This window comes from Panthera onca, chromosome B1, assembly GCF_046562875.1.
Source record: "Panthera onca isolate mPanOnc1 chromosome B1, mPanOnc1 haplotype 2, whole genome shotgun sequence".
Classification (NCBI taxonomy): Eukaryota; Metazoa; Chordata; class Mammalia; order Carnivora; family Felidae; genus Panthera; species Panthera onca.
The window spans coordinates 163891529-163911521 of record NC_138342.1 but is presented as its reverse complement, the minus strand read 5'-3'; the positions used below and the strand labels follow the sequence as shown (position 1 = coordinate 163911521).

Below are 19993 nucleotides of genomic sequence, written 5' to 3'. Positions count from 1 at the left end.
CAGCGTGGCAGGTCTGCTGTCTTTAACGTGTCCTGTGTCACAGTGAGGTTGTTGGTTTTAGTGGGGGATTCAGAGGCCAGAGTTGGACCCTAGGCCACATCCTCAGAGGGAGCCCAGTATAATCGTCTGGGAGAACATGTCCCCTTCTAACTTGTGTAAGAGTCTTTGGGTACAGGGAAAACCATATTAAGTGGGAATATGTTTTTAGTGGTTGAGCATCTTTACAATTTGCCTTCCTGGTGATAGATTTCCTTCCCCAGGAAGGGGAGGGTCTGTGGGGAACCAGGGGACTCCCACTTAGCCTCACCAGCAGCAAGCAGGAGCCAGGTTCAGTGCATCTGAGTCTTTTCCTTTCACTGGGCAACCCTAGACCACAGTTTCAAAGTGAGTTTTGGAGGCTGTTCCATAACAGACCTCAGAGCTTAGGGAGGTGACGGTGAGTGGCACATGAGCCGCAGGAACTGTCTTCAGACCCAAATGCGAGCACGGCGTCTTGCAGGATTAAGGAATGGGTTATGAACAAATGTTTAAAGGGAGCATGACTGCTTTCACCAACCAAATAGCCTTGGGAGAGCCACATTTTTTGTGTGTCATTTTCTTTCTGGCTACTGGGTGGGCTGGGCAGCTGAATGTGAAAGCAGTAGGAAAGGAAACAAAAGCCTTGAGGGTTGTTTTTATAAGCAGGGTCACATAAACTCAGCGGACCCTGGACTTCAGTGGTCAATTAGTTTCTAAACTCAGGTTGTCACCCCTTACCCCAAAATGATGTGGCCAGTGTCTTTGCAAAATCAGCTGACTTATTCCGAGTTTCATCTAAGTGAAGCGTATTTAGAAAGGCAGGGTTTTTTTGTTTTTTGGGTTTTTTTTTTGGTTGTTGTTGTTGCTGTTACCAAAAAAATAAAAGAGAAAGTAAGAAAGACAATAGGGTGCTTCCTAAAGGTAAAGTAACCAAAAATCTTTGTCCTCAAGGTCTGTTCAACATTTAATAACCATTCATCAAGTACCTGCTTCTGTCAGGTGCTGTTGTCAGCACTGGGAATATAGCAGGGAACAGAATAGACACAAATCCCTGCCTTGTGGAGCTTACATTCCAGCCGCACAAGGAGACAGACTGAAAACAAAATAAATGAGTACTCCTTTACTGAAAGATGAGGAGTGCATGGGACAGGAACATGCAAGGGGATAGGAAGCCTGGGGAATTCTGCTGTGTAAATAAGGTGCTCAGAGAAAGTCTCAGTGAAGTTCACTTTGGCTGTTATGTTTCAAACTTAGATTCCACATGACCATTAATAAGGATTCTAGTTTGATGTCAAGAATCTTAAATACTAAACTTTGTTGATTATGAGAAGCTACAGATTTTTGAGTTAACATTCTCACTGTTGAGACAGATTACCTGTAGAATCCAAGAGAATTCATGATACTTGGGTATGCAGTTATCTGTGTCAGATTCTTATGGTATTGAGTTGGACACTTTTTCTTTCTGGCTGGCCAAGTTGGTTTGATGACATTTGAATCAGGCCTCTGCTGTTTGTGTGGCCAGCATTTCTTGTGTCAAACTGCTGATGATTGTATTTGTCCATTATGATTTGGGGGGGAAACTTTTGTAAAATGGCTAGTTAAATGTGTTATGGGCACTGACAAACATGATACTCTTGGCTAGCAGCATTCTTGAAAATAAAAAAATATTGTTTTTTGTATGTCCTTAAAAAAAAAGCCACTTGACCAAAGAATTGAAGGAGGTGGGGGAGAGAGAGCCATTCACAACTCTGGGGGAAATAGTAAATGCAAAGGTCCTGAGGCAGGCATGTGCCATGGGAAGAACCAGGAGACCAGTGTGGCTGGGGCAGAGGGAGGAGGGCACTCTGAAGGAGTGAGGTCAGAGAGGTGATAGGAGGGATAGATTAGTGAGGGGGTAGGGGTGCAGAACACCTAGGGTCTTGTATACATTGTAAGGACCTTATTTTTACTCTGAGACAAGAAGCATTACACAATCTTGGGGGTAGACAAACAGTATCATTTGACTTCTTCCCCTACCTGTGACTTCCTAACGCCTTTGAAACCAAACTCCCAGGAATGGGCTATGAAACAGAACTAGAGTGTGGCAGCGGAGTCATCACTGACCTCTAGTGCACTTGTTCTCAGCCTTTTTTCCTCTGGGATACACAGGACTGCTTGTTGACATAGTTACACATGATATATTTCATAGCCATACCTGGGTATTGATAATCCCCTTCTCCCTTACACTCTCCAATTTAATGAGAAAATAAATAGTGCCACAGATGCTCTTTACTTAAAAAAATTGCCATGGGTAAAATTAAATAGAAAATGGAAGCCTCTATAAAATCACAATTCATATGCAGTACAGTAATTTGTAATCACAGCTGCTGATCCTTCCCTGTTTCCTTTGGACCTCCACACGGATAAAGCAGACGGTGGTTCTGGAACACTAGCTGTCAGGAAAGCTTATCGGGTGTGAGCATGTTGAAAGCAGAGTAGCCACAGAGGGGGAAGTTTGCATTTGCTCTAAGTTTTAAGAAGTGTGAATGAGGGACGCCTAGGTGACTCAGTTGGTTAAGCATCTCACTCTTGATTTCAGCTCAGGTCATGATCTCACGGTTTGTGAGATGGAGCCCCGAGTCGGGCTCTGCACTAGCAGTGCTTGGGATTCTCTCTCTCCCCCTCTCTCTGCCCCTACCCCGCTGGTGCTCACCCGCACACGCTCTATCAAAATAAATAAATAAACATTTAAAAAATAAAAATTAGGGGCTCCTGGGTGGCTCAGTCAGGTGAGCGTCTGACTTCAGCTCAGGTCATGATCTCACAGTCTGTGAGTTTGAGCCCCGCATCAGGCTCTGTGCTGATGGCTCAGAGCCTGGAGCCTGCTTCCGATTCTGTGTCTCCCTCTCTCTCTGCCCCTTCCCTGCTCATGCTCTGTCTCTCTCTGTCTCAAAAATAAATAAAAACATTAAGAAAAAAAATTTTTTTTTTTAAATAAAAATTAAAAAAAGTACAAATGGTCTTCCTCCAGGGGGTCTTGCCCTCCAGGACCCACCATTTTTTTAAAAAAATGTTTTTATTTATTTTTTTAAATTTAAATTTAATTTCTTAAATTTTTAAAAAAATTTTTCCGGGGCCCACCCTTTACACACAACCTAGCTGATTTTGTAGAAAGGCAAATATCATCGCGTCACTCCCCTGCTTTAAATCTTCAGGGGCTTCGTGGTTTTTGGGATAGAATCCAGACTCCTTCATGAGACCCCTCCTGTCCTGGCCTGCCCATCTTTGCCACTCTGCTTCCTACCTCTGACTCCATGAGAATTGCTCCAGGCACACCAAACAGGCTGCACGTGGAAATTTTCACATGATGTTCCTAAGCTTCTCCTGAGGGGCCTTGCATTTGTCTTGTTCACTGTCGCATCCTCGGCAGGTTGCATAGCACCCGGCAAGTAGTAGGTGCTCATTAAATGTTGGTTACATTTAATTACTTGCAAAACCCCTCACAGCTGAGCCCTTCCTACTAGTGTGGTTGGTCACAAACCTGCAATCCCAAATCACTGCCCTAGTGGTTTCTGTATTGACCTTAAAAAAAATTCACAAGATCGTTTCTCCTTCCTCAGAACTCTCCTTGCACTTTCTTGGAACCTCCCTTAAGGCCCTTCTCATTTTCTCTCTCTTTACGCTTATTTACCTCTCATCCCCTACAAGTGGGGCTGCCAGGAGAGGAGGAGTAGCCCCAGCTGAGTCATGTTTGAGTCACATCTCCGACTTTCCCTGGCATCAACCATGGCCTTGAACATGGGGCTGAACTTGTCCAAACCATGAGTATCGACTGTTAGGAATATGTTGGGTCATTTATTTGGAAAACAAATCTCCAGCAGGCCCTGTGAGAAGTCGGCAGCCCCAGCCTAATGCCCCAGCTGGCCAAGCGTCCCACTTCCTGGGACTGGCCCGGTGGGGACGGAGGCCTGTGTGAATCTGCTCAGGCCACATTTGGAGTTTGTCATCATTTTCTGACAGGCAGTGACAACCAATTAGAGATCTAGTGAGAAACAGAATTGTTTTCTCCCCTGCCTCCCGCTCACCCTTGACCACACCACCCCTCTGCGGCTTGCTCTCTGGGTAGAGGCTGATTTATCTCCCGAATTGACTGTCACGGCACAGGAAGGAAGGCGTGTTAAGGGCGGAAGCGGTCCCACAGCTAATGGGCCTGGCCAACCAGCTGCTGAAATGAGCTTGGAGTGGAAAGTGGTCAGGGAAGGGAAAGTGGTCAGGGAAGGTCAGGTCAGGTCTAGCAGGGATTGCTAGAAGGGAGGACTTGCTTAAGGACAGATTAGTACAAACAGAACAAGTAAACAACCCCACTCTCCCGCCTGGGGCTGGAACCCGAGCCCTCTCCTGAGAAAGCTGCAGGCACCAGTTGTCACTAGCACACGGAGGAGGCGGGGAATGGGGGTGGGGGGAGCCGGTCTCACTCTCCCCAGGACTATCGCGGTCGGAAAACCACCCAGCCCTTTCCAGGAGTGGATTGTGAAGCATTATTTTGTAAGAGAGAGCACCTGGTTTCAATTTCCTTTGGGAAATTGCAAGTAAAAGCTGAAAAGAAACTGGCTTTGGTCCAGTCCTGTCCTCTGATGGCCCAGCCATTGATCAAGGGTGATGATGATTTGCAGACAATGGAGCGGATTTCAGCTCCTCGGAAAAGCCTCCTGGGCCCCACTCTCTTGCCCATTCTAGCCACCTCTCCTCCCAGTGGGATGGGGTAAGGTGGGGTCATGCACCTGTGGTTTTCCTTTTCTCCAAGGGTAGGGGAGGGTTAGGGGTGTGTCACCTGCAAGCTGCACCTTGGGGCAGGTGAACGTTTCTGTCTGGTGGTATGACCCGAAGGTACCAGCAGAATCCCTGTCTTCTAACACCATCACCCCAGGTCTGCAGTGAAGCCTGAAGTTCCAGCACTGGAGATTATTCGTTAGGCTCTTAAAAGGGGTTTTGAGCTCTACACCTTTTGTATTAATTGCATACACTTAAGCCTTTGTAATAGGATCTTGAATGGTACAGATGCAGGGGAATAATTCTTATTTTCATGGGATTAGTTGAGGATTTAGGCAACAGCAAGGAGTGGGATTGAGGGCAGGCTCATGGAACAGGGGCCTGGAGAGGGGTGAGGTGCTGGAGGAGGGGGCATGAAGGAAGAAAAAGCTCACTCTCTTGCCTAGGACAGTGACTGGGCCCTAAGATTCCTTCCTAGGTATTTGTCTATCCCAAGATCTGGATCCAGGCAAGCTGCCCGTCACAATGTAGAGTGTGCGAGTTGATGAGTGCTGTTGGGCTGAAAGTGGCCGTAGGCACTGGTGATGGAGTTGCCAGATGTGAATACCTTTCTCGTGCACGCACCATCCAGGTGACAATGGGGTCAGCCTGGGAGCTGGCCAGGCTTCTTGGAACTGGTGCCAGGGCTGATAAAACTGTGCCTTTCCCCTCGACTTTTCAAACACTGTGTGGAATTGATGCCAAACGTGGCTGGTGAGCTCTCTAAGCAATAGAAATCGACGAGAGGCCAAAGGAGAGTTCCAGACAAGGTTTTATCGGGGTCTGTGCACAAGGGAGGGACACAAAATGTCCTCAGGCCTACTCCCCGAGGCAAGGTCAGGGAGAGTTTCTTAAACAAACTTAGATGGGGAAAGGATGGTGTTGAAGCATGTAGAGGTGGGGTGTTTCTTGGCACTGGCGTATGTTAGAGATCATGCTTGTCCATGTGTGTCTCATTAGCATGTTAAGTCTCCACCCTGGGCATGAACTTTAGCATTTCAATAAGGGAAAGGTAACTTGAGGGTACTCCTGGCGGTCACTGTGCATACTGTAAGGCCAGCTTCGGGGTCCATCTGCTGCAGACTGGTTTGATCTGGATCTCACTAGTTCTTTTGGGCGACTGGCTCCCTCTTTTTTTTTTTTTTTTTTAATTTTTTTTTCAACGTTTTTTATTTATTTTTGGGACAGAGAGAGACAGAGCATGAACGGGGGAGGGGCAGAGAGAGAGGGAGACACAGAATCGGAAACAGGCTCCAGGCTCCGAGCCATCAGCCCAGAGCCTGACGCGGGGCTGAAACTCACGGACCGCGAGATCGTGACCTGGCTGAAGTCGGACGCTTAACCAACTGCGCCACCCAGGCGCCCCAACTGGCTCCCTCTTTTAAGTTGATGTCCTGCTTTCTGCATTCCTATAGGATTTATTGCTCAAGAAACACAGATTCACGAGTTTACTTTTAAGGGAGTTTTTTCTTTATGCCATAGTCGCATTGCCTTAGGGTTTGGGGAGAGGCCCTGAGTCCTGTCCCTTTTCTCTCTCAGAATAATATCATTTTACAATATACCAAGTATAGCACTTTCTTTACATACTTTGTCTTAATGTGATACGCATATATATTTTTAAGATTATTTATTCATTTTGAGAGAGAGAGACAGAGAGAGAGCACATGTACCTGCTAGTGAGTAGAGCAGGGGCAGAGAGAGAGATAGAGAGAGAGAGAGAGAGAAAATCTAAAGCAGGCTTCATGCTGGCAGCATGAGGGCTCAACATGAGGCTTGATCCTGGGAACCGTGAGATCATGACCTGAACCGAAATCAAGAGTTGGACTGAGCCACCCAGGTGCCCCTTAATTTGATATTGAAATCACCCTGCAAAGTAGGTATTATTATTGTCACTTTCCAGATGAGAAAACAGAAGCTGAGCAGCAAATTAACTGGTCCAAGTGTCACAGCTGGGTTCCCAACTTTTGTCTGTCCCCTAACACTCTGTAGGTGGATGCTGACAGGTGCACATCTTTCTCACCTCAAGGACTGGTCACACTGAAATTATTATTTTATGTGCCTGTTTCTCCCCCCTCCCCCCAATCTGTATTCCCAATGACCAACCTGCATGGTGCAGGTGGACTCACTCAAGCAGTGCTGAAGGCCTTTGGGCTCTACAGCCAGACCACCTAGGTTTGAATCCCTATTCTGCCACTTTCTAGCTGGTCCAAGGAGGCCAGCTATGGACCCTAATGCAACATGCTAAAAACTCTGAATATTTCTAGCTGGTCCAAGGAGGCCAGCTATGGTCCTTAATGCAACATGCTAAGAACTTCCTACCTTCAACACAGCTTCAATTCAGGTCAATAGAGTTTACAGAGTAGGAAACAGGAAAGGGTAAGTGCTCATTAGTGGATACTGGAATGGGGAAGAATTAATTCTGTTTGTCAGTTGAACAAGGGAGGTTGTCAGGGAAACTTCGTAGAGGGAGAGGACTTTGAATGGCCTTGAAGAATCCGTAGAATTTCACAAAGCAGGGTTTGGGAGGATGCTGGCTGCAGAGAAAGCATGGTCAAAAGTATGGAAGATGTGGAGGTACCACGTGTGTCTGGGAAAGGTGCGTCGCGTGGTCCAGGTGTTCAGAGACAGGTGGGTGGTGGGAGAAGAGGATGAAAGGTGGGCAGGGGCTAGACTGAGTTTCTGAACATCAGCCTGAGACTTTGGATTTTATTCTGCAGATGTTGGGGAATCAGCAAAGGGTTTTGAGCAGGAAAGTATCATGATCAGAACACTCTCTGTGGCAGGGTTCAGGAAGACGGGTCATTGGAGTGGCAGGGAGTGGAAACCAATTAGGAAAATACTGCTGCTCTCCAGGTGAGAATTGATGACATCCTAATTAAGGGGAGTGGCAGACAATTCACATTATCGAGTAGCTTTTGTGTACCAATCACCCTGCTATATTGTTTACACCCCTCTGCTCATTTAATGCTCACAGAAGCCACGTAGGAATTACCACCCATGTTACAGATAAGGAAACTGAGTCTTGTTGCAGTCAGGAGAAGAAATAAGGTTGTTGTCTGGGGGTGTCGACAGGCTGCTCGTATGTGTGCCCCTGTGGTTTGGGATCTGGTCCTCAGCTTGTAGGCCGGGTTACTTGACTTTGAGGCACAGAGAGGCGGGTTTGGGAACTGACTTAATGCCAGTCCGACTCATAGGACTCTGGTGTTGACGTCAGCCTGCCAGCTTCACAACGGGAGGTATGACGTCTCTGGTCCTCTGGTGTTCTTGTGTTCTTCTTTGCGTTCTCTGGTCAGTGAACTCCATCCCATTAAGAAATTCTACCCGGCAAGTCAGTTATAACAGTATTTTGGTAAGCACCAATCAGAGAAATCAGCTGGGGGTGGGGTGTGGGGGGATGATCTTGAAGAATAGGTCATCAAGACTGTGTTAAGGCCTGATGAGCCATTCATACCCCACAGCCGAGAGCATCACGTTTGTTATAAATTGCTCATTAAACAACATAGGAATAGAAAATGAGTCTCGTTGCCTGTGTCGACACACCAGTGATTGGAAGCAGCTGCCTGAAATGCCGTATTCAGAAAGATTCTGAAGCCACTTGTAGGCTGATGGGCAAGAGTGTGATACATTAGCAGCCTCTGCCAGGGTGCCAAGTTGGGGGGAGGGCTGGTTAATTAGTGGGAGTGTTACTGTAGCCAGTATTGTTTGTCTTCTTTCTGTCTGTCTCTCTCTCTCTTTTTTTTCACTTGAACTGCAATCAGATAAACCATGTTCTAATATTTATTTGAGGGATACCCAATCTTTCAAGACTTCTGAAGCTAACTAGTGCTCTGCATTATGTGTTGATTTTGCTGGCTATCCCTCAGAAGGTAATATAGTATCACATATTAGAAAGTTCCTGGGGCGCCTGGGTGGCTCAGTCGATTAAGTGTGACTCTTGATTTTGGCTCAGGTCATGATCTCATGCTTTGTGAGTTCGAGCCCCACATCAGTGTGGAACCTGCTTGAGATTCTCTCTCCCCTCTCTCTGCCCCTCCTCTGCTTGCATGCGTGTGCTGTCTCTCTTTCTCTCTCTCTCTCTCTCTCTCTCTCTCTCAAAATAAATAAGTAAACTTAAAAAAAAAAAAAAAAAAAGGAAGTTCCCTATCTCTCCTAGCTACCACTCTCAGGTTCTAGGGGGTTAAATTCAGGTCAGTGGCAGTGTGTACATTCAGACCTAGACTTGGACCAGTGCAGCTCCTCCCCTCACACTGAAGCAGAGGTATTGTTGCTCTTTTCCTGGCCTAATGAGTGTGAATTGCTACTCGGTATCACCTGTTGGACTGCAGCTTCCCAGCCCAACTTCTCCAAGCTTTTAATCGGATCACCAACAAACCAGGACTGTGTGCCCCTCAGGCCGGACCTGCCCCTCCATCCCTATCTCTCTGTGCCAATCCAAACACCACCCCTCCTTTGGGCCAGAGAAGGCCCACTGTCCTCTGCATGTGTCGGTTCCCTCTGCCCTTGGCACCCCTTAAAGTCATGACCCTTATCTAGCAGTTGGTCTATCTCTCTTTCACAATGTCTCTGGCACTAAATAAATACTGTGGAGTTAAAACAAAAAAAAGAATGACCATTGAACTCTGACTTGTGTGTGTGTGTGTGTGTGTGTGTGTGTGTGTGTTGAAACGTGGAAATGTGGCAAGGTTGTTGCTTTGAATGATGGGTTAAATGGATTCTGCTCCAGCCCTGCCTTTATTCTTTTCCTTATGAAATCCCTTATAGAAACAGCCTTTTATTAGAACTGCAGTTTTCCTCAGATTTGGTTAAAACACATTTGCAGATGGAGTGATGAGCTGACTGGTTGGGAGGTTTGGACATTCAGTCTCCATCTAAATTGTCTTCCTTTGGGGTTTTGAAAAATCACTTGTGGGGCGCCTGGGTGGCTCAGTCGGTTGAGCGTCCGACTTCAGCTCAGGTCATGATCTCACGGTTCGTGAGTTCGAGCCCCGCGTCGGGCTCTGGGCTGATGGCTCAGAGCCCGGAGCCTGCTTCCGATCCTGTGTCTCCCTCTCTCTCTGCCCCTCCCCCATTCATGCTCTGTCTCTCTCTGTCTCAAAAATAAATAAACATTAAAAAAAATTTAAAAAAAAAGAAAAATCACTTGTGAATGCCCTTGCTTCTCTACCTGAAAAAATGCAGACAGTAGCACTTAACACTGGCGACCACAAGGAGTTGGTGTTGGGCGCTGAGTTAGTATTAGCAGGTTGTTCTGAATGCCTCAGGCACGAATTGTTATTTAAACAGGTGTTCCAGGATTAGGACAACTGTGGTACCCAGTCCTGTTTCCCTAACTCCATTCATTTGCTGCATGGCTGTTAGGAATTTTGTTTCTAGCCTTTGAATAGATGGGATATTTGGAGCAAGAAGTGCATGGTGCAGAAAAAAAAAAAAAGTGCATGGTGCAGCTTTAATTTGTTAATTAAGAGTCTTTGTTTGAATCTAATTTTGTTTGCATAACAATAAAAATGCATACAGATTAGGACCATCGCCTGATAACTGAACTGGGGGCGGGTTCCTGGAAGCTCTTTCAGGGCCCAGGGGCAGCAGGAGGGCTGCTTGAAGATCCCTTCCGTCTTGCCTTTCACACAGGGAGGCCTTCCTCTGAAATGTTCCTAATTCCTTTAATCCCGTCATGACTTGCTTTCACTCCTGTTCCTTCAGAGTCATGCCCCAGAGCATTCTCCAAGCTGATAAGTAATTACTGAGCACCTGAGATGGGATGGTCCTGTGGCGATGCAGACGTGAAATGAATGGGCTGTGGTGGCTGCCCTTAAAGCCCTCTCAGCTGGGAAGTAGGACACAAACCACTGTGATCCCAAGGAAGAAAGGATTCTACCGCCAGGGGTACAATGCTGTGGACATTCTAGGAGAGAATATTGCAAGCAGAGGCAATCGAGGGGAGGTCCATGAACATAGTGCCTTCAAGTGGGATGTAAGGGATAGATTTGATGCAGACAGTGGAGAATGGAGGAAGAGGGGAACGTGGAAGGGTGCCCCAGAGGGAGAAGCCACCGTGGGGAAAGATCCTGAGCGGTCAGTGGGTTTTTCTGTTAACCTGGGTAGAGAAAGAAGACAGGTATGAGATCAGGCTGGGAAGTTAGCTGGAAAGTAGATGAAGAAGGGCCCGCCAGGGTGTTCAAAGGACCTGGAGAACAGTGGGGAGGAACGGAAGTGTTCTGAGCCGCAGGATCCTGGCTGTGGTTCAGGAAGCTCGCTCTTGCGGTACCGTATAAAGTGGATGGGAGGGAGCCTGGTGGGGCGTGCTGAGTCGTCCAGGTGAGACGTAGTGAAGTTCTGGTCTCAGTTTATTAAAATGGAAAGCCATGGATGGATGGGAGAGAGCAAACTGAGGGAAGGAAAACAAAAGAGCCTCCTGAGCCCTGTGCCGGGTCCTGTTCTAAGAATCACACAGGTATTCACTCATTTAATCACTGTGGTGGCCCCCTATGAATTGTTGCGTGTCATAGGTCAGGAAACTGAGGCACAGAGAGATTTAATTTGCTCAGGGCTATGGAGGTGGGAAGTGTTGGAACTGTGATATGAAGCCAAGAAAGCTGGCCCTCAGATCCTGACTCCTTAACCCGTCCCTTATTCTGCTCTCATATGAGGAGACTCAGGAAGAAAAGTGGAGGCTGGCTTCTCTCTTCCCTGACCACGTGGTGGCATCTCATGTGGGACTCCCAGGAGCGCACTCCCCAGATGCTTCACTCGGGGGTGTATTTGGCCCTGTGGCAGGATCGTGGCAGACCCACGATCCTTCATATCATTCTACCACTTTCCCCATTCCTTCAACAAAGCCTCACTGGACACACCGTTCTCAGGCTCTCCCTTGTACTTTAAAAAGTACAAAGTAGAACTATGTCAGTAAGTGTGCAGACATCTAGACCCCAAAACAGATGCATTGCAGGATGTTTAATTTACAAAATTAAAATTAAAACCATTGGGTTCTGGGGGGCACCTGGGTGGCTCAGTAGGTTGAGCGTCCGGCTGTTGATTTTGGCTCAGGTCTTGATCTTGCAGGTTCGAGCGCCACTTCGGGCTCCACACTGACAGTGCAGAGCCTGCTTGGGATCCTCTCTCTCACCCTCTCTCTCTGCCCACCCCCCCAATAAATAAATAAACTTAAAAAAAAAGCGGGTCTTACTGAAGAGGTGAAACTGTAACATACCAAAGTTCCCATGTACAAAACAGGAAAATTATGGAACTGGTTAATTATATCCCAAAAAGGTATTTTTCTTTAAGAAGGAATTCACTAACTACAGTTAGCTATTGCACTGAAGTTCTTCATGGGGTGAAAAAGAGTGGAGCAGAAAACTGTGAGGAAGTCTGGAAGGCTGAACTAGCTGGAGAGCAGTCAGAGTGAGAAAGACCAGCCTGTCCTGATGTGCTGTGTGGGAAAATAACGAATTTTAGGGTCAGATACCACTGGGTCAGATATTAGTTGGTCAGGTTTTCTCCAAGACTGTTCAGAGCTCTAACACGATCCCTTGTTTTGAAACCCTCTAAGGATAGAATTTGTGTTTCCTTGCCCAGAGCACCCTTTGCACGGGGAACGGTGGGGGGGGGGGGGGTGACATTGCACAGGGCTGTGGTTCTGGGAACACACTTTGGGAAATGTAGAATCAGGCTACATTGAGAGGGTGGTGTTCAGATTGTCATTTTAGGGGAGACCCTTGGTAATTGGAGCACATTATATAGGCAGGAAATCACCAAGGAAAAGAGTCTGGAATGGTGTCTGGGGGAAGCCTTGAAGGAACAAGGAACAGAAAAGAACAAAGAGACTGGAAGAAAGTCCCTAAATGTCACGGGTGCCACTGGCAAGAGCAGAGACTCACCCCATGGTGTTTGCAAGGTCATTACCAGGTGAAAGGTGGGGTAGAGCCACAGGAAAGCAGATTCCAATCTTCTGTGAGGAAGGACTTACCAATAGTTGGAATTCTCCAGGGAGGGAAGTGATCAGAGCCCCGTCAAAATTTTCCAAGGAAGGACAGTGGTGTGGACCAGGAATAGGGCTTAGATGTCCTTGGGAAGGATAGCCTTGAATGATGTAACTGCAAGACAAACCACACAAAGAGGAAATGGGGTTTGGTGAACTGAATGTGTTGTATTCACTTCGATGCACAGTTACTTTTCTGAGGGTTGACTTACCTAAACGTTGTCTAGTTTCTTTCTCCTCCTGGGTCTGTGGGGCCTTGATAATTTGCATGGTTGGTTTAATAGCTCTCTGTGGAAATGAGAAAATGATTCAATCAGGCGAAATGGATTCTGGATGAGCAAAGGAGCTTTTTCTGGTGTGGATATTTTGGGAATGCCTATACTGTTTAGTACATACAACAGAAATCTTGGGACTTTCTGATCAGCTGGTGTCTAATGGTCAAGGCAATGAAATACTTGAAATTTTATAGGCTGAATAGGATGGAATTCTTTCGTAATTTGGGACCCAGATTTGCATCTTGTTTACTTAGATTTGCATAGGTGATTAGAGATGCCCTAACTCTAAACGTGTCAGATGGAATAAGAATTAATATATGCAATGTACTCTATTTTGATTCAAATAAAAGGCTTATTGTCTGACTCACCAAGAATCCAAGACCACCTGAGATGGTTCTCATAGGTGTCAGGAAATACCTGGGGAGCAGTGGGGCCTTACAGATATTTAGAGACAGGCCTACAGGATACTGAACTGACTCACTCAGTACGATGCCCCCACTGGATATACGGTCTCATTTTGTGGAGGTGGAAACTGGTGAACGGGATGTTAGGTGACTTGCTTGCAATCACTCACTGGTTGGTGGCAAACAGCTAGAGACTGGCAGAGGAAGCCTGAAGAAAAAAGCAGCCTTTTTTTCTCCCAGTTGGAAAAATTTACCCAAGACGCGGCGGGCACATCCTCAGCCGGCACAGATGAGCTTCCCTACAACACACCCAATTCCTTTTTGGCCCTACGTCTTGGCTTTGCGAGTTTGCATGTTTGATTTCACAGCTGTCTACGGAAATATTCCTTCTTCTGTTGGGCAGTCCCATAGCAGGGGTACACAGTCCCAGAACTGGGGTGCGCTGGGGGACAAAACATCGGAAAGAAGAGGGCAGGACAGGCAGGTCCCCTTGCTGAAGGGTTCCTGGACCCTTAGGCTGGTGCTGGGGGGAGGGGTGGGGAGAAGGATGGGTAGGCAGGCATATGAACAGTCCAATCTCTCTAAACTCAGAGAGTTTAAGGTCTCAGCAAGTAGTTACTAAGCTCCTGTTTTGTACCTAGCCGTTTAAAATCCCGTTGATTTAAATCCTTGGGTTTACTAGCTGTATTCCTAGTTTGGCCAGGGGTTGTTTTGACTGCTCTGCCCTTGGCCTTAATTTAGATGGAGCCAGCCACCAGCCGGTAGCGTCAGGGAGGGAGTTGCAAACAGCCATGGATCCCTCCGCCCCTACTGAATTAGCTCCTTCACCCTCAGCACTTGTTCTCACCTCCCTAACCCTGGGCTCTGAGGTCAGACTTGAAGTTGACATCTGCCTCATGGCCTTGGAGACCTTCCGCCTTCCCCTGGCCCTCCACTCTCCTTCCTCCATTGGTTCTTGCCGTCTGTGTCCAGTAGGGGCAGGGAGAAGAGACCACCCAAGCAGACTCCAGGAATGAGCTTGCAGAATATGCTGGACTAGAAGACAGAGGACTGGTCTGTGGTTCTACCTCTGCCATGACCTGTAACCCTGAGCCAGCCACTTCATCCTTCCAGACCTGGAGATGAGGGGTTGTTCCCAGGCCCTGAAGTCTGTGCCTTTCTGGCTGTACTCAGAGCACACAGCTCTGAGTTCAGTTTCTGATTTCAATTTCCGTTGGGTTTGGGAATGACTGCGTGCTTCTTCTTTTGCAGAAGACAGCAGCAGTGTATGAGGGGAAATTGGAAGTGGACAGAGAGGTAGGAAGGGTGGTGAGATCAGTGTCTGAGCACCCAGGGCTCAGAGAGCCTGGGAAGGTGGGCCCTACTGAGCCCTCCACACCTGTGACCCATGGGATGTGGCACCCGAGCAGAAGGCACCTTGCACAGCTGCTGTCTGGGGGTGGCTCCTGTGGGATCCATCTGAAAAGGGTCCCTCGGATGGCACAACACAGTGCCTTTTCAAGTAGGGGAGAGCCATGAGGCAGGGGTCTGCGGATGGTCCAAAGCTTGCTGACCATCTAGGAAAACTGCAGACGGCAGGGAAGGTTGAGGTGGCTGAGGAGATTTAGGGGTTAAGTACGAGGGCAGATGAATCCCCCTCCTCATCACTGACAAAACATCTGACTGGTTTTCACCTCCTGTCTCACGCCTTCCAAATAGAGCCTCCAGTTCAGACCCAAAGTGGTGACTTTTTATTCCCAAAGAGGGAGACTTTCCACAAGAAGCAGAGGGCAGAGACAGTTCTCTTTAGCCTTTCTGGTTAAGGACTTCACCAGTTTCTTAGTGAGGCATGATTGCAAGTTCAATGTCAAACCACTCTGGATTTTTTTTGTATGTGGCGTATTCTCTCCCCTCCCCCAACTGCCTGCACCCTCTTTAAGTACTCTGTCTGGTAAACTAGAAGGCACCTGCCGGAGTGCCTGGGTGGCTCATTTGTTTGAGTGTCTGACTTCCACTCAGGTCATGATCTCAAAGTCCGTGAGTTTGAGCCCCACATCAGGCTCTCTGCTGTCAACACAGAGCCTGCTTGGGATCCTCTGTTCTCCTCTCTCTGTCTCTCACCTGCTCTCTCTCTCTCTCTCTCTGAAAAATAAACAGCAACAAAAAAAATAGAATACACCATCCTGCAGAAAAAACAGTGCCCTCAGCTGTCCCCTGCCCTCTTAACCATCCTCTCTCCTCCCCTGCCTCCAGCCCCAGAGTCTAATGCCCTTGTGTCCACTGTTTGTCTCAGTGTCTGAAGCTGCCCACACAGGGACTGTCCATGTGCACACACACACAGGCTCCCTCAGAGTGACCTGGGCGAGTTCTGAAGCCAAGCAGGCTTTGGGCTCCAGGAAAATCATTGCCCTGTGAGCCCGACAAGCATCAATCCTCTTGGGTGGTAAGAATCTAGAAGGAGAGGAGCAGACTCCTCTCCCCTCCCCACTGGGTGGGGTGTAGGAGGATGTCTCATCCCCCAGGAACAGAGGAGAATAAGCTGAATGCTATAATAATGAGTCACTCAGGTTAACTCAACAAACTCCTACAGGCATTTGAAAAATGTTAATGCTATTTATGAATTCAGTCAGAGTCCAAGAGGAAATAATTGAAAGTTACTGGTTAAAAATTGAGAGGAGGTGAACTTGGGCCTCCTATCCGGTCTGATTAGCCAGCTGTATTCCAGGGCATCCCCAGGGAGGCCCCCGGGGTCTGTTTCAGCTGTCTGTGGCTTCAGCTTCCCTGATTGGCCTCAGCACAGTGGAGGCACTTAGCAAATGCTAAATAATAATTAGAGTAAGTGGCCTGGACAAAGCACCGCTGTGGAATGCACCTCGCTGCCATTATAGAACAGAGACCTTCCCTGGCTTTCTCTCCTCTCTCTCCCAGCCAGAACTGACGTCTCGTTTATTTATGGCTTCCTCAGAGTTCCTGGGCTTTTCTATCCTTCCACAGTCTCATTGTCCACTAAAGCAGATTGCTTGCAAGAACAGGTTTGGCCCCAAATTGCTGAGTTCAAATCCTGACCCTACCACTTATATGCTGTGTGACCTTGGGCAAGTTTGTTAACCTCTCTGTGCTTCTGTTTTCCACTCATAAAATAAGGCCAGTTATATATATATATATATATATATATATATATATATATATATATATATCTTCTAAAATTGCCGTGAGGATTAAATGAGCTAGCACTTGTAAGATGCTTAGAACGATGCTTACCACATAGTAAGCACCCCCAAATGTTACCTGTTACTGTTTCTTTCTTTTGGTTCCTCTACTAGTGAGTGCTTTGAACTTCTTGTCCCATGGGTGTCAAAAGATGCATAGAATCTGTTGGTATAGAACAGGGCACTCCAGACCCAGCAAGAGGCGTGCCTCGGTGGTGGCAGAGACTCGGGTAGAGCACTAGAATATTCCTTGACTGTGTCAAGTGGACCTCTCACAACCTTTGCATTTCCAGATGCCACACACTCCATCTCTGTCTGCATTCAGGCCTCTGCTCCAGCATCACCTTCTCAGAGAGGCCTCCTGTGTCTAACACTGTATCCCATCTTACTCTCTGTCCGTTTCCTTGTGTGATTGTCCTTTGTGGCCCTTATCACTTCCCTGTAGGATCAATGTCTTATTGCTTGTCCATCCACTTGCTCTCTCTCCAGTTAGAAAGTAAGCTCGTTGAGGGCAGGACATTTGTCTCTCTGTTCAGTGCTGTATCCTAAAGAGTGTCTGGCATCTAACAATCAAACAGATATATACATTTCTTTAAGCTCTACACCCAATGTGGGGCTTGAACTCACAACTCCGAGATCAAGAGTCACGTACTCTACTGGCTGAGCCAGTCAGGTACCCCGATACAGATATTTAAAAAAAATTTTTTTAAGTTTATTTATTCATTTTGAGAGGGAGAGAGAGAGCACAAGTGGGGAAGAGGCAGAGAGAGAGGGAGAGAGAGAACCCAAGCAAATTCTGCACCACCAGTGCAGAACCCGATGTAGGGTTCAAACTCACAAACCGTGAGATCATGACCTGAGCCAAAGTCGGATGCTTAACTGAATGAGTCACCCAGGTGCCCCTAGATGTTTTTTAAACAAATGAATGAGTCCAATAACCATCATCTCATTTTCATGTTTGCATAAAACCTTTGTGAGAGATGGCAGCTCCCTTCAACCTCGTGACAAGAGACGTGTAAAACGTTAAAAGCTGTACTATCATTTGGAATTAATTATTCTTTTACGTAGTATTCATAGAGTTCCCCAGAGTAGGCATATTTATTTTGTTGCCTTACTTATATATTTATATTTACAAATGTTTGTTTCTGGATCCGTGTGTTCTGTCTTCTATAACCAAACACCTGGGGCACAGGCTCCAAATTGAAATTGATCCCCATGACTTTCTAAAAACCGGCTGTCCTTATGGTTGGTTCAAGTCTCACTGCTGGACAAAAGGTTGCCCTGAGTGCTGTGGCATCCTCTGACCTCAGCCTCTCCTTTAAACTCCTGGCACTTCTTGTTGGAACCTCTTGTTTGGTTTTAACCGTGCCATGGGGGCATCACTTACTGAATCTTTACCCCTTTTGTTGTTCTATTTATTTTCTATATAACTATATCTTTATCTCTACTAGTTTGCCATCTTCCCAAGGGTAGCAACCATGGAATATACTTAATGTATGTCTTCCATTGGGTTCTTGGATTGCACGTGGCAATTCAACAGTTCATATCTGAATGGAAGAATAAAGGAATGAGAAGCAGACCTATCAGCACCACCAAGTCTTTTGTTGATCATTTATCTCTGTTAGCCTCACCCTAAAAGCATTTTAGGGACCAAAGGCTGATATGGATATTGGCAATGATTTTCCTCTGGATGTGTTGATTGTCATCTTTGTATCTCATTTCAGAAATCCTGGAAATGTCTCTCTCTCTCTTTGTTTCTCTAAGAGGCTAAGAACTAGCTCAGTCATTACAGAAATGATAATGGGTTTTTTAGTGATACTTGGTTCACTGCCCATTTCTCTTATTCTTTCTCCAATACCTAATGTACCTTTATTTAGCAGTTCAAGGTCAGGGGTGCTGAGAAAGGTCATCTTGAAAAGCAGTTTATAGAAGAAGAAGTCAAGGTTGATTTTAGACTAGAAGTAGGGTATTCATAAAGTCATAAAATTTTAGATATGGAAAGCACAGTAATGCTTCTATAACATTTTATTTCTTTAAAAAGATATGAAGCCAAAGTTTAGAAAAGGGACCATCTAGACATGCTTCATCACTGTACAGATTAGAAATGTCCAAATGAGTGACCTACCTTGGGATTCACCTACTGTAGGTGGGGATTTCTGCAGATAAGAGAGACAGAGAGAAATGCAGATGTGGCTGATGATTTATAACTTATTTCCTCCCCTTTTATTTAAGTAATTATAAAAGGGGTGATATAAATACTGTATGAAAATATATCTCACAGAGAAGCCAGCCAGAATTCACAAGAGGATTAAATAGAAAGATAATGGTCTCTATTCAATTATTAAGAATAATATGATGAGCCCCATGTGAAATATTATGTGTGGCACCTGCTCTTATTGCCTTGGTAGGAGAGAGAAAAGAGGCCCCGGGAAGTAGAAGGCAGATACCAAGGTGTTCTTCAGTGTTAACTTCTAAGTGTCCTGTTGTGAAAGGAGCTTAAGAAGATCTTGCAGGAAGCTGTCGGGTTGTGAGGAATGGCAAAATTCAGGGGATGGTAGGCAGGCCAGGTACTGGTTTAATTGGGCTTAATTGCTTTGAAGTGTTTTGGCTCCAGGAAGAGAGAAGAAACTTCTTCAGTCAGCATTTGGCCTGCTGGGTCTGCCCCTGACCATCAGCGCCCTAAGGACGGGGAAAGAAGTCAGTGCTACAGCAGGGCGTCCCTAAGGACTCCACCAGCTCATTATCCCTCCCCAGGGCTAGCTGCAGAGGCTGTTTGCACCTGCTTCCTGGTGCTGCTTGCACCTGGTTCCAAAGGGGGTATTCCTGAAGTTACTGTGATAATTCTAGAGAACTCGGTGGGAGTAGACTGGGATTGTTTCAAGACTCTCCACTTCCCCAACCTTATGGGAGAGACCATCTTGGCTCAGTCACCTGTCATTAATCCCTTTAGGGCCTAGGTCCTATAAACATTTCTGCATTGAACGTGCCTCTGATCCGTGGCTGGGCTCCCTTCTGACCAGCGGGAATGGCCAAAATAATAAAGAGGCCCTTGCTTGCACTCAAATTTCCAAGACTGAGCCATTCTTCCTGGAGAATACTGAATTTCACTTTTTTATCTACCCTAAAAATCCCTTAGCTCATATAATCAAGCAAAAACCAGAGTGACTCTCTTCCCTCTGCTTCACGCATGGCCCAAAGCATGTAGTGCTCTTGGGTGACTTTGGGCAAATTACTAAATGTTTTTGTGCCATACCTTGCCTTCTGTGAGATGGGAATACTTCCATGGCAGCTTCTTTCTAGGGTAGTTGTGAGGATTCAATGTGTAGACATCTAAAATACTTAGAA

General features: G+C 46.6%; 1 protein-coding gene across 17 annotated transcripts in view; it reads left to right on the top strand.

The window, feature by feature from the left end:
* Positions 1–19993, top strand: part of ANK1 (ankyrin 1) — a 218852-nt gene that overhangs the window by 83297 nt on the left and 115562 nt on the right. The gene's annotated exons all lie outside the window — the stretch shown is intronic.